Raw genomic sequence first — 18,495 nt, 5'->3', positions numbered from 1 at the left:
CGCCGCTGCCCCCCCCGGCCCCTGCGCTCGGCCCCGCACACCCCGCGGCGGCCGCGATTGCTATGGCGGGCACACACTTTGCGCGTCACCACGCTTAGGGGTCGCGTCACGGAGCGCGAGGCGGCGTTGCGAGCCGCGGGGAGGGAGGCGGCAAGGGGCCTCGCGCTCGGCCTCCCGGGAAACGGAGTTCGCGCGGGGTGAGCCCGCTGCGCGTGCGCAAGCGCCTGCCTCCCCCTCCCCTCGGGGAGGGGAAGCCGCGCCGCGGAGGGGTCTGGGAGTTGTAGTTCCCGGCGGGGGCCGCCATTGCGCCTCCGCCAGCCCAGCCCAGCCCAAAGCACCGCGGCTGCGGCGGCTCGTAGGCGAAGGGGCGTTTTCCTGGGAGAGAGGCGAGGCTGTTTATTCTGCTTTTCCCAGGCTGGCACCGAGATGTCACCGAGCAGCAGCCGCCGGCCCCGATACCCGGGTGTCTTGCCCCGATAGCGGCATAGCAACGGGCACACTGCCATCCCGTCCTCCAGCCCCAAGGGGCACGGCAGGGACCGTCACCAGCCGTGTCTGTCTCTTCCTTTCTCACGTCAAGGCTGAGCGTTCACTTATGTGTTGCTCACCCGCTTACCGCTACTTCCAGGTGGACGACAGGGTGTTCTAGCGAGAAGGCGAGCTCAGACGACGAGCATGCCTGCCTTTCCCTCCCTCTCCGGAGCGGTTCCTCCTCTTCTTGTCTGCAAGACAGGAACACCATCCTAATTTCTTCCCAGTTAAATGGGGACCGGTTTTGGCAGTGGAAGCCGAACGCCACAGCGGTGCCGAACACCCACCTCCGCTCTGGGCCATGCCCAGCAGCAGGAAGCGGAGACTGGACCGAAGCATTTCTCAGGCTCTCCTGGGCCTCTGGGGCAAGATCCTCTTCTCACATCCCCACCCTTCCTCCCGGCTGCGGGAGTTCATCCTCTCCCCAGTCCTTTCCCCTAACACCCCCCAGGAGAAGCTAAGCACATGCATGCAATGAGAGAGGGTCTGTGTACAGAGAAACCCTACGGCATTGCGTAGCCCCATCCCTGTTTGCTTTCCGTGTGCAAACTCTTCCATTCCTCTGGGATTTTTTCCCTTGTCTGTTGGCTCCGCGGTGGAAGTAGCCCAGCTCTTTGGGGGCACTGTGTGCTTTTACAGTAATAAGTTCTTATTCTGTACTGTCCCTTGCCCCCGGCATATTAAGTTACCCATGGAGAAGATCTATGCACTCAGCGAGGTTACTGTTTCTGAGGGGGAGGAAGACCTCGAAGGGTACACTTCTCACTCATGCCCCCATGGCTGGTTGGAGGATCAAAGGTATCAGACCTGCCTGCAGCATTATTATCCAGGGAAGAGCAGCACATCCACATCTGCGCTGCCTTCTCCCCCTGCAAGGCACCTGGCAGCCTCTAGGCCAGCCACAGAGCTGTTCAGGAGGGAAGCTGCAGAGGTTATCACTCCCATCTCCTCATCACCGAAGTTCAAAGGGCTAAGAGCAAAATTAAGGTTTCCAGTTCCTGTCACATCTATGGTGCACTGTAAATAGGGTCACTTCTCAGAAAAGTGGGGTTCAGTCCCCAGGCTCACCTGAGCAGGTAAGGAGGCTTGGAGCCTGCTGCTTCATTGCAAAAGCCTGGTACGTTGTTGGAATAGGACAGCTTGTAGCTACCCCTTGGCAGCTCTGCCACAGCCTCCTGAAGTGCTCAGGCCTCCAGCTCCTGCATTTCCAGGCCTCAGGAGATATTTGAGAAGGACTCAGTCTAACACCCTTGTTCCCCACAGGGCAGGTCAGAGTCCTACTGGCTCACTTTGCAGGGCCAAGACGGTATAAGCTCTCCTTTAATTTGGTTTCTCTTTAAAAGCAATGAAACCTCAGCTGGCACTACAGTCCTCTAGTAATTGCCCAGGTACTGGCAGGAGCTCTTCTCTTAAAAGAATAAAGAAGAGAAAACATGAGTAAATAAGAGGAAACTGGGTCCTCCCTCTCAGGGAAAGGCTTCATAAGCACTGGCACCATTCCCAGATGAGATGCTTCCTGCCCCCTGTGCCCACATTAACCCCCTTTCTTACACTGCAACTGTATAAACCCCTGCCCCAGGCAGTGTTTGGACAGGTACAGATTCTGCTACCACGCTTACAATATTTGACTGTGAAGTGTTGATTAACTACAGGATAACAACTGCAGTGAGAATCCTGCAGCAGAAATCCCCCTGAGCACTGGATGTAGCGAGTGAGCTCCCACCCTCACACCAACACTTTGCTTTAATAGTGCAATTGAAGAAAAAACTAACAAACAAAACATTGCTGTGGATTGCAGAGCAATAAAAACAAGAGGCCAGCAGTAAGCTCGCACCTCTTGCCCTGTGGCATCTTGTGGCCGAGAGGTGGCGGAGAGGCCTGTGGTGTGCAAGGAGGGGCAGGTTATCTCTGCATGTTCACCTCCATGGGCTCCCCAGCCAGAAAGACAACACAGTCACATAGGATGGTCAAGTGATAGTAATGATGACTTAAGGCTGAATCAAAGCTCAAGCTCCCTTGAACAAAATAACCACTTCTCCCCGTTGCTGGGATATCCCAGATCACCTTGCAATACAATGGTAAGATCAGCAGTTTGTAAAGACAGGATAAACCCACTTCACCAGGCTCTAATAAGCTTCTAGACTTAAGGACAATTAATTGTGGAATCAGAGGAGGAACAGCACTGGTAAGACAAGCCAGGAAGACACAAGCTCTGTTTCCAGAGCATGCATCAAGTACAGCTAAGAGTGGAAGTATGTGACTGGGATGCCTCATCCACTCACAGCTGCTGACAAAGGCAGAGAGTCCCAGACCCAGCCTCCAGGCAGCAGCTTCACCTTCCTGCCTGAACAGTCCTTTGCTCTGAGGATGAGAAAAAAGTTTGTGATCAGGAAGCTCGCAACATTCAGAGACTCCTCACCGCAGCTACCCTACAAAGAGAGGAGGACCCTTTAGGCTTTCAGGAGAGTTAACTGCTTACCTTGACCTCCAACACAGTTCTACACTGATAAAGTTTATTGACTTCCTACACTTCACCTTTTATTAATTGCCCCATCTGCTTGCAGGAGTCAGTTTGCTCATCACCATGTTTCTACTTGCAATTGAGTTTCTGTTGCAGGATAGCTGAGACAGTAGTTACTGACTTAGCAGTTACCAACCTCTGCAGCATAATGTCGCTGCATGACTCAGAGCAGGTGAGTAGTAAGTCCAGTAATAGAGTTCAGTCCCTTCTCAGCACTTGTGTGTATCACACTGCTGCTGTAACTACACACAGCACCCAGCTGGATTCCCTGGCAGCATCTAGGTACAATGGGTACAATGCCAGGTACTGAACCTTTGGGAGGGTCTAAACCTGCCCTGCTAAGATGCTTGTAAACTGAAGGGTGTTTCTTTACAACTCCCATGCCCCAGGGGACTGCGGAAACCAGGCGGGAGGTCAGACGTCTGTGGAGCTGCACCTGGGAACGGAGGACATCTTCCAGGAATGCAGTGGAGGTCAGTCTGCCTGCGCACCAGTTCAGCTGCCACGTGCTTCTCTGGGGAGTGCTTTCCTCCCTTCCACCCTGCCAGTCTGCTGCAGTGCCTGTGGGTATCTGGGGAGTGAGCAGCAGACACAAAGCTCTCCCAAGAAGGCCTCAGCTCCAGCCTTAGTACCATATATCATTCTTCCAGCCTTGATCTGCCTGGATAGCTCAGAAGTTGTTTTATGAGGCGTGATGCAGTACCATGGCGGCTAATACTTGCAATGATATCCTTCATGCCACAGGGGCTTTAAACACTGTCTAGACTCCCCAACAGCACTTGTGTGCCATGTATATAAAGCTAAATTTTCACATGCTGTGCAAAAACATTGCTTGATGGATTAGTTTATGCCTGCAAGCTTGGCAGCCAGCACATCAGCAAATGGTCTGCTCCTGCTTCTTGCCTACATCTGAGAGAAGGCAGATACTACTGTAGAAAGATGGGAGAAAGACAGTGGGAGTAAGCAGGAGGAGGCAGTGCAGTGGGATCGTCCTTGCCTGGACAGACTGAGCAGAGCCGAGAGGCTGCAGGCATTGCCACAGGTTACCTGTAATCCAGGTGACTGGGGGCAAACGGGGCCAAAATATGTGCACTCAGTGCCCATGATAAATGATGTGCGACAAAGGAATAGTCCCATCACTAGGTGGCACACCATGATCATCACACCAGACCAGCATCCTCGTCGAAGGAGGGGAGAGCAAGCAAAATAGCCCAAAGCACAAATTAACAAGCAATCATCCGGGGCTGATGTGCTTAGAAAGAGCCATTTGTGTGCACACACATAGAGCAAAAACATCCAACAACTGGGTGGAGAAATAAAATGTAAAAGTGCAGACAAAATTTGTTCATTCAGTGAAATTCTGCCTGTTCTCCTTTGCTATTTCTGAGTGGGTAAGGCAGGGGAGACCCACTCATGAATGGAGTGTGAAAAGGCAATGCACAGAGTGCAGCAGGGGTGGATGTTGCCCCAGGGAATGCAGTTACCGCCTCTTCTGAGAGCTAAACCTGCTCCTGTGTGTGGAGAGAGCATTTGGGCTTTCCTTCCAGCAGAAAAGGCGAAGCAAAGTGCAAAGAGAAGTTTCTTGCAGCAGATAAAACTTCTCTGTTTCCCAGATGGAGATGAAGTGAGAGACAGTGGCAGCAGGCTGACATTATCTACTGCAAAAGGAGTTCAAGGCTGTCATTTGTGGGGAGAGAAAAGAGTGATAGAAGAAGAGTGATAGCATGGCTTCTGGGGCAGTTTTTTCTCTGGGCTGGAGCTAACACAGCAACACAAGCTAAAACCAGCTGAGGTATTTATGACGAGGGGCTAGGGAGAGACCTACATTTTGGCAGAGGCCCAGCTACCATTGTGCATTGTTCTGCTACTGTAGATCAGTAGAAGCAGTTTCACTCTTGAAAGCATCAAGGACTGTATCATGGCCAACTACGCTAACTCTTCTGGACACTCACAGGGTCTGCAGGACTTGCCGTCAGGCAGACAGTGCACCTCAGGCTCTCCAAGTGTTTGCATGAATTCAGCAGTGCAGACACAGGCTCACCAGCCAGCTCCCCCTGAGCAATGGTTTGGCTGAGAATTTAGCCCAGACTGAAGAAAGAAGCCAGATCTATATCTAGGAACATAGAAATGCAGAAGAATGTAGTTCATCGGCTCAGATACTAATGAGAACTCGAGCAGGCAAATAGCTTTCTTCCAAACAGGCTAGTGCCAAAACTCCCCATTCAGACACTCAGTCCAACGCCAAGAGCACGTAACTCTGCCTAGCTGAGCATCTGAATGACAGCACATCTGCGTTCACAAGCTAAAAGTCAGCAGGACAGTTAAATAATTCAAAGTGATCACTGTTGCGTGAAGTAGAGGTTCATGCACTGGCATAAGCCTCTTGCTTTCCAGTAGCGTGGCACCTGAATCCTGACCACACTGCAGTAATGCTGCACAGTAGCTAGTACTGGGCAGAGTCTTGCTCAGAGCTTTATGCTCAGCTTCTCACGGACATCTAGCAGCTTCAAGCAGGTATTCATACATCTCCTCTATCCCAAATCACTGTAAAGTGGGGTAATTGATACATCCTGTGTTATATGGGCTGTGTATTACCCAGGGGGATGCAGCCATGACCCAGCAATTGCGAAAGAGCCTTTGGGAGAGTGGAAGTGCACAGATAAACCATGTACACAGAATATACAAGGGAGAACAGGAGAAAAGTAGGGGATAGTAAGTAAGCAGAAAGTGGCATTATGGCAGTGAGACATGGTTTTCTGACTAATTGATTTCTCTAACTGGGAATGAGTTAAAAGTTCATTTCAGGCACTACACAAAATCCTTTGCTAGTTTTTATGGTTTAACAAGAGTTTTCCTTTTTTATCTATTATGTTACTATAGGAAACAGCCACTCAACTAGCAAAGAAAATTCTTCATACAGGAGGAAGCAAGAAAAGATTATGCACAGCGTGCTATGAAATGCCTGCAAGACACACACAGGGAATATAAACAATTTCCTCCTAATGTTTTCCAGCAACAAGGATCTTAGGGATTACTTGTAACAACAGCAGCTTTAAAAAACAAAGACTAAATAAAACCAGGAAAAAGTATGGGTTTAAGACAACTATCCTTTTTAAGAGGAGGAGAGGTTTGTTTTGGGTTTTTTTCTCTTTTTTTAAGAGAGATTATCAGGCCTTAAGTGCAGGTTATATATCTGTTCTCTTCATGACTTCTCTCTACAGGAGTTAACTGGGTCAAGTGTCTGTATGTGACAGTTTTGATGCATGGGGAAACAATAAGCAAATTTATGATGGTGGGCTATAATGATTTGCACTGTAGACGTGCAAACATGTTAATTTTGGATTCATGAATTGTTTTGTTGCTGAGGGATTCCATCAAGGGTCTTAGTAACAACTATGAGGTGTTTGTCGTACATAGCTTCTCCAGTATTTGATAATCCTAGTCTTTAACTGGACAGTGGTGGTGGTTACAGCTCTCAGAGCTTCGCAGATATCAGCAGCCATGTGTGCATGCTACCACTGCAATTGCTACCAAGACGTTTGGACCTGGACCACTGTAAAGTCTGAACACAGGTCCCTTTACTCTCATTTACACTCAGCCACGCCTTGCTCTGAAGCTGCCCTAGCAGCATAAAGCATTCAACAGCTTTTGACACACAAAAAATCATCAGCTGAAGTGAGGTAACGTAAAGCTGCAAAGAGGGACAGGCTGCAGGAGCTTGCACTCGGATTTACCCAGGACGCTTGCCCTAAGTTTCTGTCTCCCATGAAACAGTTCATGTTTTTTCATCTGAAAGGAGTGACTTCCTCTGGCAACACCTCTCTTTGTGCTGTCCTGACCCCAAATGGCCTCTGTGGCCCCAGAAATGCTCCGGGACAGGGAGGATGTTTCAGGGCCACTTACTGAAACGCGGAGCACCACCAAGCCCACATACCTTGGAAATGCGGGCAGGCCTTGGCGCATTGGTGTTAATGGCGCAGGCCCGGATCCCCACCGTCGTTGACATCATAAAGTGCCGGTTCTTCTGCTGAACTCAAAATGTCAGGTCAAGACGGCGGTGCTGGCTCGAGAGCTCTTCTCCTCCCTCTTCCCCTCGCCTGCTGTCTCTTTCTTCCAGGTGCTTCATAGCCCTAGTCAGCAGCGGGAGGGGGGAAATATAGCAAGAATAAAGTTTCATAAATTCCTTTGCACAAATAAAACAGAAGGACCTGATGATAGGGCAGAAGGGGAAGGGAAAGCACTGAATTTTTAGGAATTAAATCTGGTGCCAACCCACAAAGGAGAAAAATCCCACTGCCTCCCAGGGCACAGTGCACTGTGTTAGCAACTGCAGAGACATACTTATGGGCTTTGCTCTCCAGGGAGCTTTGTGAACATTTAGTTGCATTTGTAGGAGTGCAGAGTATTTTATATAGTGGGCTATTCTTTTGGGGATGCAAGTGACTGTTGGGATGCAGATCCTTATCCTTATTCTAAAACCAGCATTGGTAAATGATAACCGGAAAAATATCTGAATGTCATCTCTGCTTCTGGAGCTGCAGTTAGGAGCAGTTCAGATGTCCAGTAACAACTGCAAATGATGATAAATGGGTGATGTGAAGCTCTGCATTATCATTCAAGCTGAATGCCCAGCATATTTTCTGTAACACACACATTGCTCTATAATGGAAGAGGTTTCTGAGAAAGACACATTTTTACCACTTCTGGACACAAAGGAACAACGAACTATAAAAATACCAATTTTAGTACTGACCGTTTACATGTAAGCGTATATCATTCAGAGCCTGTGAGTACACTTGACTTGCCACAATATTGCAAGTTGCATTTGCATGGCAAACCTCAAACTTGGCAAACAATATCATCTAAAGATCAGTGCATTACTCTAGGCCTAATTGCCATCTCCTGGGTGTGTGTATATCAACCTGCTGCAATATGATTGTCAAATTGTGATAAAATGCAACTACATGTGAAATAGGGGCATTCTGGAGGGATGATTTTGGCATTCCCCGCTGAGAATAATTATTGTGGGGTTTTTTTGAGATTTTTTCTCTTGACTCTTTCTGCTTCAAGTCTTCTTCAGAGAAAAGGATCCTTCTGAGCTGTTAGACATACCAAATCACCAGTACGACTAGATGGGACTGACAAGAATTTTCCCTGTATTACCTTATTTGATAATCTATGTTTTGTGTTTAATGTAATGTTTGTATGCTTATCATAATACAACATTAAATGTAATGTAGTGTCTGTAGTAATCTTCAGTGTAGTCTGGGAGGAAAACAATGCTTTAGCCCAAAGAGAAGTTAAAAAGATGGGAGGAAGTGATGAGAGATGTTTATGGCATCTACAGGCTGTTTGGACAGCAGAACTCACAGGAGATTTTAGAAATACAGATACAAAGCTTTGAGCCAGGAAGGAAGAGGGAGGCGTGTTTAACCACTTTTTGAGGCGAGGATGCTATTTTCCATAAAGCAGAGTTTTGCATTGTGGCTGTGAGTACCAAGGTTTATTTTGTTTTGTCTTTGGATGGTGGGAGTTAAACGCTGGTCTCCTTGAAATACGTGGGATGTTAGTGACTAAGATAATAAAGGCAAGATTTCGTCAAAGACATTTTGAATTATCTCCACCCCAGCCTCTCCCAGCATACTGGCTGGGATGGTTCCCAGCCAGTTTCGTAGCAGACAGGTGCATCAGGCCATGGTACCTGCCTGATGAGCTCCTTGTGATACACAACCTTCTTGCGCTAGTTACTGTTAACTAACATTATGTTCTCCTGGGCTACAGAATACTGCCCATGAGCAATGGGAGAATCTCCTGGAAGATGAATCCCCAAGGGAGAACTGCAGGGAACAACATTGCCCGCTGTGGAAGGTTTTACAAACCAGTTGTGGTTACCCACCATCCAGGAGATGAATATTTAGTGTTTGCTTCAGAGCAGCATCTCCAGATCCAACCATACAACTCCCTCTATCTCCCTTTCACAAAAGGCAAGCAGCTAAAAAGGGAGTGCTGAGGTCTCACAGCTCCAGCTCTTCTGAACTAGTTCCCTTCTTGCCTGGAGTTGATCAGCATCACTCTCCCAAGAGCCTTGCAAAATGGGAGAGGAAGAAACTAGCTTTCTTGCAGCCAGACAAGTTCACAAAACCCAGTTTGCTGGACTGGCTGTAGAGACTCCCCACACTTTTAGAGAAAACGTTTTGCTCCTTTTCCCAATGCTGCTTTTCTCTCTTGGTCCTCCCTGGCTGAACCTTTTCCAAGACTTTGGTAACACATGGATTTTGTAGTCAGTGGAGTTACACCCCTTACCCTGTGCATGTAGGAGAATGTGTCACCCTGCAGACACTATCATACTCCACAGCTTATATCTCCCTTCCTCAGGAAACAGTACCTGACGGTGGGAATTTGCTCAGTTAGAAATAATCCCCAGGAGGGATTTGCAGCTGGCTGAGGGGGGTTTGCTAGAGGGAGGGCTGTGGCTCCTCTCTTCCCCATGTAAGTGTCAGATGCAGCATCCTTATACTTGAGCTGTGTTTTCTGGAAGGACTCTGACTTTACCCTGTGCTTCTGCCCCAGTCACAGCATCTAGATCGTAAGTTCTGCTCAGGGCCTCTCATCACATCTCTGATCACTTGATGGTGGGGAACTGCTGGGAGCACTTGTGTCCCAAACCTCTCTTGGGAATTCAGCAGTCTCCTTGCCATGCAGGCACCACCTGGGAGCAATCCATTGCTGCTCAGCTCTGCACCTAGACTGTATGCAAGCAATTTTAAACCCAGGGTGTGGACTAATTGAATATGCCTAAGAAAATGAAAGATGACTAAGAAAAACAAGTTTGCGTGCTGTGGAATACATCTCCAGCCTGAAACAGCTGAAGAGCTCTGCAATTCTCCCACAAAGCCCTGAGAGGTGCACAGATCTCCTGACAACATCAAAGCACCCTGAGAGCCACAGTCCCTGCCTCCACCTCATCTCCCAGCAGAGCTGAGAGCATGGCACTCATGTTCAGAAACACCTCCTCTGCCTGCTGGTCTTCCAAGAGTCTGTATCAGTACAAAAACCTCTGCCCACTGCTTTTCACTCCTGTGGAGCAAGTGGCTGTGCAAAGGAGTGACCAGGTCTGTCACCGCTGCCCCGCGTCCTGTGCATTTGTGACTCCATGTCAAAGCACACCAGGGCTGCTGTGTGCATGGAAGCTGTTGCAGGTATATGGAAACTTGTCTGGGTAAACTTCACTCCTATTACTTGGCTGATTTCTAACCCTCTGCAGCTACAGTTCCAGTCATTCTCTGCCTTCTTCTGTCTCTTCTTTTGTGGTTTTTCTTTAATTTTCCCCTAATACTTCACATAATTCTGGTTGCTATGCAGTGTTTCCATGCTCAGCCATCTGTAACAATCCCCCACCATGGGTGTGTGCAGCTTGGCTGCAGGGTGGATGCTTTGCTGATTAATTTGCCTTTTTTTGTATAGTTATTTTGGATGCTTGGAAATAAACTGAAAATAAACCCGTTACTAATACCTTTCCCCTCCTAGTAATTAACTTCAGCAAATTAATCTTTTTCAAAATCATCCTTTGTGTGGTCTAGACCAGGGTGCAGACAGTAATATAAACCGTATGGCTTAATTTACTCTCCACTTTTGTTCTCACCAGTGCCATGTAGATGAGGAAAGCGGGTAGAGGGGAGCAAGAAAGTAGCACAGTACAACTGCAGGTCAGAAAGGGTGCATTTGGACATCTACATGGGTCCTGTGCTGCGTCCTCACAGGGCAATGAGGGGAATCCCAGAGGCTGCTTCCTCTGCCAGAAGCTGGAGAGAGGGAAGGACCCGAGTACTGTTCCCTCACATGCTGAACACACATTCCAGTCCCTGAACTGTTAAAAGGCAACCGTTTGCTGTTTCATAACCCTTTGGTAGTGCCTGAAAGGGAGAGCTGTGCAGTTCTCAAAGCCCTTCCCACAGGTATGTTGTCACCTTAACTGCTATTCTGATCTGTAAACAGTAAGTTTCCAAAAATAATTGCCCAGCCTCTTGATTGCATTGTCCTCCCCTCCTTCCTGCCAATGGCCTGGCTGGGCAGGTCATGTTGCATTTGAGCAAGGAAGGTCATTCACCTGCCCAGGCTCCAGCCACATAGATGGAGAAATAATATGTTAATGTTGCTTCCCATTTTATGCAAACAAGCAGGCCCAAGGTTACCTCCTTCATACATACAGTTCCATAATTTCCCTACTTAAATGCATCCACCATCAAAACTATTTTGTTAAATCATGCCACAGAGAATGAGAGCCTTGCAGGAATGAAAATGTGCTTTTAAAACAGAGATACTTCCTTAAGCTCCTGAACCTCAGAAGCAATTGTAAAGCCAGAGCCAATGAAAGGGAGAAATACTGTTTAATGTACTTTAAATGGTTGTTGTTTAGGGGTTGTTTTTCAAATGAGTGAAATCACCTATTGTAGAGGAAAAGCAGACTACAAAGATGTTAGATTATTCCAAAATTCAGATACCACCCACTGCAGAAGGACAGAGACTGCAGAGAGCACTGAATTACACCAGTATATTCCCACTGAATGAGCAAGCAAGAATAACTGCTGTGAAGATCCCTTCCTGAAGGCAGGAGATGCTGGGATGGTAGAACATAATGAATTGTGGATTTTAAGCACACCAGTTTCTGCCATTAGTATGATTATTTTCATCTTCAACTCCACCAATGTTTTAGAACAATGTTTTGGCATCACAAGAAATGTGACTCATATCTACTGGTAATAAAACAGGGGAGGACATCAGAGTAGCAACAAAGAAAACATAGGTACAAATCAGTAGATGCTATGGCTTGCATTTAGTTGTATGAGTTTAAAACATTAACATGTTAATTGCAGCACACAGGGTGCTGAGGAAACCCCTCTAGTACAACAGGCTCTGGATGGTGGGCAATGGCTGCAGGGCTCCAGGTGGGGTGCAACCATGGATACCAGTGGAGTGTCAGGAAAGAAGCAGCTCCTGGTGACACTAACACTTCATTGCCTGAACAAGCAGTCATGCATATGACCAGGGAGTTTCACATGGTGCATTCCCTCAGGATTATGCTACTAAAAAGGAAGCATTACTGCTAATAAATAAAAAGTGAAATCACCATTAATCCCTACATATGGGCTGTTTAAATCAAAGAATTTGCAGTGGTTACAGGTGTTCTAACGAACAAAGGATTAGCTCCCACATGAAGAACAAAGAAGAGAATGGAAAGCATAGGGAAAAGCAAAGAGAAAAGCTAGCTATCTTGTTTTATGGCTGTAGATTAATAGTAAACCCTGGCTGAGTTTACAGAATTAAGAAGCAAATGAAGGTATTACCAGTATTAATATGAAAAGCACACTAAATTCTCTTCCCAAACCTTGATAATCCACCCATAGTCCTTCTGCCAGTTATATCTCTGCTCAAAACTAAAAAGTCTTTTATTAGTAGTAATTTAATTGCACATATCCTTCTCCCTTCCCAAAACAAACTCCTTCTTTTGCTATCCTCATCTGTGAGGATAAATTTCAGGAAAAACAATTAAAGTGCAGGTGTGAAATCAGCAAAACCATGCCATCTCTAGCTGGTCTATAGCCATCCTACCTATCAGCATCATTCATACACAGCCCACAGTCACATTAAAGCCCCAGGGTCTTCATCAAACAGTCAGAGTAGAAGTCAACAGCTTCAACCACAGGGAGAAGAGCAGGGACTGAGAAGTAGTCCCTCACTTCTCCATCAATAGTAAATACCTGCTGCTCTTAAAGGGCCAAGGAACTAGGAGCCAAGAGGAGCCCAGGACCAGCAGGGCAAGGGTCTCACCAGTTAGTGCTCATACCACAACACCCGAGTCACAGGAGCCAGGCAGGCTGAAGAACAGCAGTCAGCATCAACCAAGAACCTAGATTATCAGGCAAGCTCACAGTGGCAAGGCAGAGCCAAAGTTCAGCTAGGAAACACATCTACAGACCCCATTCAGTAGCACTAACCAGAATTTGATGTCACCTAAGACTAAGTGTCCAGGGTTGAGTTTAAATAGAGCTCCTGTGCCAATGGGCAATGGGGTGTGAGTGGAAGCCCCAGGTGAGGCTGGTCAGGGCCATTAAGGCCCACTAGGGCCCTGACATCTGCAGCCCAACACAGGGGGAGTGTTATCTCACAGGGGAAACCCCCCTTGTATGGAGTGTTATCAAAGTTAATTCCCCAGGAGAAAGCTTACTGTAGCATTGGAAAGGAGGTTTTGGCAGAGGAGTAGTGATGAAAACCTATTCACATTGGTCACGGATCATGTCATCTTCTCTGCCCCACAGCTAATGACAGAAAAGCAGAGCTGGCTATAGGCAAAAGCAAAGCAAACGCCAACCTCCCCCGGCTCTATGACCCAGCTTCTCTCTTGGCAGAAGGAGGTTGCCTTGTCTCTTTGGACTGGCAAAAAAGTCTGTTGTGCCTCCAATAAGGACAAGCCAAGAGCTGTCTGCTGGAAAGATATAACCCCTTGGTGTCTTCTCCTTGTAGCTTCCAAAGCACAGCTGAGAGCAGGGTAGTCCTGACCTACCACTGGGTTTATTTTCCACTAAGGAAGGTGAGGAAGTGATTTTTTACCCTGTGCTCTCCTCTTGTTCTAGGTGAGTGAAATGTTCTGGGATGCAGAAAGCTCATGCTGGCCAGGAAAGGGCCAGTGCATTTTGGGGGTGGATGTTGTTGTGCTCACCTTGCTGCACCTGCTGTAACCAAGTGGCTTGGAAGGAGGGCTTAAAAAGAGTGAGCTGAACCTAGGAGGGAGCATGAAGGTATCTGGTTTCTCAGGCTGGGCTTAGAAGCAAACAAGAATCTGGTAATGCCTTATCGTAAGACTGTATTTTGCTTCCTTACTTCTCAGTTGTACCACAGTATGTAGTCCTGGCTAAGCAAAGCAAGAAGGAAGCTACAGAACTTCAAAATGTTTTTGACTTTGCTGTGAATTTACAGGTAATTCAATGATGCGCTTGTGTGTGCTGGAGCTGTGGGTTTAGCTTTGTCCCCCTTCGTGGGAGGTCTGAGCACTGCAGGTCTCTGTGGGCTTCACTGCTGGCCTCAGTCCTTGTAGTAGGTGGCTAAGCAGGGTGAACCTTGCTTTAGCCAGGTATCCTGCCGGGGGGATTGCCAGGAGCAGCTGTGTGACCTTTTCTAATAAGGTGTTGCCTTGTTTTAGTTCTTAAACTTGTTAACTTTTGTTTCTTTAAATATACTGCTGCTGCTCCTATGAGCAAAGCATGCTGTCTTGCCCTCACTTCCTCCTGTTACTCTGTATATGGTCACATCTTTGTTATTCCCTTTCCTGACCTGAAATTGTAAACTCTTCCACCTTCCTCTAGAAGAAGTGGTGCCTTGTTTTACCATCCTGCTGCCTGTTCTCGGTGGCTGTACCCAGTTCTATCACACAGTGTTTGAGAACGAGGTGTTGAAGGCTGAAGAGTGTTTCAAGTGAGCAGCGCTGTGCTGAGTTATGCAATGGCATTACAGCATTTCAATACTGTAATCCCTCCCAAAGCAGCTCAACATAGAGTTAAGAAAACAAAATAAATACCTGCTCTCCCAGCAGAGAGATCTTGCTCTGTAATGACACTGAATCTCTTCTGGATTGGGTTAGTGCAGAGCCCAACATGCAGAGGAAGAGTTTGAGTTGTTTCGTGTAATGAGGATCTTCACAGCGAAACTTGCTTGTTTCTGTTCTCCAGTGTCTGGTTCTCAGCCCCTTCTAGTGGGGAAAGGAGAAGGCTGCAGACTGAGTGTTGAGTTGCAAGTGAAATCCAAGCTGAATATTATGATGCTGGTTAAACATCCATGAAGCTGAACCACCATAAACTTAACAGGCTCCCTGCTAACTCCATGACCAAGTCCTTCAGCACAAAGCTTAATGTTACATTAAGTGTGATGTTAGAAATAGAGTGAACTTCTGTTTCTGATTTTTTTTTAATTTCCTTCTCACTGCTTGAGTCCTTCTCTGAGGATGGAAACAGCTTGGCAGTGCCTGCAGGTTTCCCATCCTGCAGTTTGGATGTGCCTGCTGTGAGTGAGGCTGAAGTGTATTCCCTTCTTCCACAGTGGGACAGTGCAGCAGCAAGCAAATGGAACAGTGAACAGCATCCAGAGCAAGCACCAAATGAAGAAATGGGGAAAAACAGAGACAAGTAAAGGCATGTGGAAGGGGAGGCAACACAGATGTGGTTAAGCAGGTGAATGGTGGTGTGATGCAGAGTGCTGTGTAGCACTGCTGGCCAGGGAAGGTCTCCAGGAAACATGAGTAGTGTCACCATGGCACACTGATGACTATGCCTCCTCCATGTCAGGTAAAGTAACACAGATTAGACCCAAAACTTGAAAGAGAATGATCTAAGAAAGGGCATGTCCACCAGCAGTAGGGATTGCGCTGTAGCAATTGTAATGCTGTCACTAGAGTACTAGAGAAACAATTGCTGTGATTTATGGTCCCATCAAACCAACACACTTGTCCCTGTGAGGTTTGTGATTTATTAATTGCTTTGAATGGGGTGTCAGATGGTGAGTCCCAGCTGCTTGGGTTGTAGAAATTCAGACCTGCTCCTTTGACTGTGTCTGTGGACTGCACCTTGATAGTATCTGCTCTGTTTCCAAGCATCCCATCACAGGCTTTCCATTTCCAGAACTCTTGGACAGATCTTAGGATGGAAGAATCCAAAGGTATTCTAGTGTCAGGGTACTGAAGGCAAAGCCAAGTTATCCTCCTGCTGGGATATGTATTTTTCTCCTGCACTAGAGACAGCCTTCACAGAGCCTTGTCCCCTGTGGCAGGGTGAGTAGGTTCAGGAGATGCTTCTGTAACTTTCACAAAGTTTTTGCAAGGGCATTTCAAGTCCCTACATGTTTTGTGGATTACACATTTCAGAGCATTTATTCAGATGTGCGGAGACCTTCCCAAACCCTGCCTTCCACCTCTTTTTTAAAGACCATGTTGTGGGAAGAGGGCCCAGAGTATCTAGAGCAGTGCTCGCCTCCCAGTCAGGACACTAAGCATCAGTGCAGCAGTTGATGGACGCTTTTGGCTGGACACAAAACCAAGGACTGATGGCTCTGTGTATTGAGACCTAACTTGAAGCTCTGATCAGAAAAGCTGTGAAAGGTAACACTTTGAAAGTGCCTTTTCCAAGTGGCATAAAACTTTGTAAATTGTGCTCTGCTGGACAAGAATGACATAGCCAAGTGCAGAAGTGCTCATGGTTATGAGAGAATCAATTAGGGCATGTTGATGAATAATGCATGTGCAGCCTGGGAGGGATGGATGACATCGGTTCTATTTTTGTACTGGTAATTGAGAGTGATTCTAGGATAGAAAAAAGCACAAAGAGAAGACGGGAAACTTTGGGGGAGATTCTGGTTGGAGCGTCAGAAGCTGGAGGCTAACCAGCAACACTTCCTGTCCATTAAGCTGTAAAAACCTCAGGAAGGGGAATTGTATTAATGTCCTCTACAGCTCCTAATCCATGCAACTGATACTACCCAAGAACCCAATTCAGACTGTAAATAATATGAGCATTTAAAGAGAGAGAAGCTGAAGCTGTTGCTTTGAAATCTGATGGCGTTTCCTGTGCTAAGATAACTGCCTTGGTCTTTTGGGCCCCAATAGTAGGCTATCAGTCTGCTCTGTTTTTCCCTGGAGGTGAGGGTCTGCTGTTCCTTGGATGTGCAGGGATCTCTAAAGGAGAGCTGGTGCAGTGGGCTGCTGGAGGAAGCCTGGGACCCTGGCAGGAAATAATTTGTTGCTGCTCACATGTTCCAAAGTTCCCCGCATACTGGTGTGCAGCTGTGTCATGAGAAGACCAGCTCAAAATTAACTGCTCTTATGGGCCTGTACGCTGGCTGGGTTGGCAAAAGCCAGGAATTCTGTGTCAACTCTGAGACTGGCATACTGCTGCAGGCTAGAGCAGGAGCCTGGCAAAGGAGGAGGGGTGCTCTGCATTCCTTTGCTTTGGTGTTTCCTAACACCCAGCTAAGGGAATTTCCCCATGCTTGGGTGCTTGCCCAGCTCAGAGCTAAGCCTGCTGCAGGTGCCCAGTAGTATTCACTCAAGGCAAAGGATATGAGGGAAGGGCAGAGGGCTCACTGCTGTGGTGAGCAATCACCCACTGGTCCGAGGAACCATGTCAATTTTTTGTCTGTATAGCACTTCTGGTGATGGTTGATGTATGTGTGAAAGGCTGTGAAGGGATTCGGAGGGTTATGCGGGTGGCTGTTTCACTCAAGTTGGGTGGGAACCACTGATCCCACCTGGAGGATTTCAGACTGCTTCTTAATTTGCTTGCTCTGGGAGGGGTCACTCTTTCAACCTAATCTTCCACAGTAGTGGTAAAGGACAGCTGGTAAATGTTTTAGGAGCCAGAGCTGCCACGTGTGGTGGGACTTGAGGTTACTTATGTTTCCTTGAGGAATAACACCTGAGCTTTCCATCCCAGTTCTATCTGGATGGTGTAACTCCAGCCTTAGTGTTGCAAACCAGCAGTAATAACTTGCACTTGCTGCTTGGACTGAATATTGTTGGTGGTGAGAGTTCCTGGTGGCATCTGCTTCAGGGTGGTGAATGTGGGTGTCCTGAGGCTGCCCTGTGAGCTACCTGCTGAGAAAGCATGAATGATGTGGAACTGTGTGATGGGGGCAAACACTGCAGCAGGACTGCATGGGCAGCTCCCCTGTGCCAAACCCAGCCCAACACGTCCACTGGACAACGTGGATGTCTGATTGCAAAGATTCATTGACTTTGAAAGATAGTGGTCATACACCTATAGAAGCCAAAAATAATTTTCTAGGTCTGTTTTAGCTGCCTGAGTTAACTTCATAGAAATAAGGAGAAGGTGCTAGCTGCTGGAGCGTTTACAGGAGTGGCCCTTGAAGCAACCATGCTTAGCTGGACTGTGCTTGTCAATGCTACTGTGGAGCAAATGCCTAAGAGTGACATTTTTTAATGTTGCAATGTGGAATAAAAGCCAATAAGAACTCCTCACTGCTCTGCTGGGGGCTCCTCTGCCTGCTTTGACTTGTACTTGGTTCCACTCTGCCTCTGAGGCCTCTGGTGTCATCCCTCTCTCTGAATGTCTTCTCTGTGTGACAGGCTGGGGTGGGGAAGGAAAACCTGGAATTTCATGTCAGGTTTAACAGAAGAAGGTCCCATGGAGGATTTGAACGTGTCTAGGTGGGGAGGAGGGTGAAGGCTTTCTGTGATACCTCATGCCCTTGCAAAGTTCCTAGGGGCATACCATGTGTGAGATGGCTCTGTGGTGTTAGGGTCCTTTTATTCCGGGTCAGCTCTGACTTCCCTGAAATCCAGGAGGTCCCTGAAGGACTAAGGGTTGAGTTACAGTGATCGTGCCCAGGCTGCCACTACATATCCGGAGTCGGATACCAGACTCGCACTTTTATTTTTCATG

General features: G+C 47.5%; 1 protein-coding gene across 8 annotated transcripts in view; it reads right to left on the bottom strand.

The window, feature by feature from the left end:
- The window catches only part of VPRBP (Vpr (HIV-1) binding protein), a 64,120-nt gene extending 53,936 nt beyond the window's left edge, over nucleotides 1-10,184 (bottom strand). For all 8 annotated transcript variants that reach the window (XR_773988.1, XR_773984.1, XR_773986.1 and 5 more), the window contains exons 1-2: nucleotides 10,174-10,184; nucleotides 3,383-3,387 (exon numbers count right to left, since the gene is read on the bottom strand). The gene's annotated coding sequence lies outside the window, so the exon portion shown is untranslated. The remainder of the gene's footprint in view (nucleotides 1-3,382; nucleotides 3,388-10,173) is intronic.
- Between the last annotated feature and the right edge of the window lie 8,311 nt (nucleotides 10,185-18,495).

This window comes from Haliaeetus leucocephalus, unplaced genomic scaffold (genome assembly GCF_000737465.1).
Source record: "Haliaeetus leucocephalus isolate CR32 unplaced genomic scaffold, Haliaeetus_leucocephalus-4.0 Scaffold148, whole genome shotgun sequence".
NCBI classification, from domain to species: domain Eukaryota; kingdom Metazoa; phylum Chordata; class Aves; order Accipitriformes; family Accipitridae; genus Haliaeetus; species Haliaeetus leucocephalus.
Note: the sequence above shows the minus strand (reverse complement) of the source record. Positions and strands in the feature narration are given on the sequence as shown.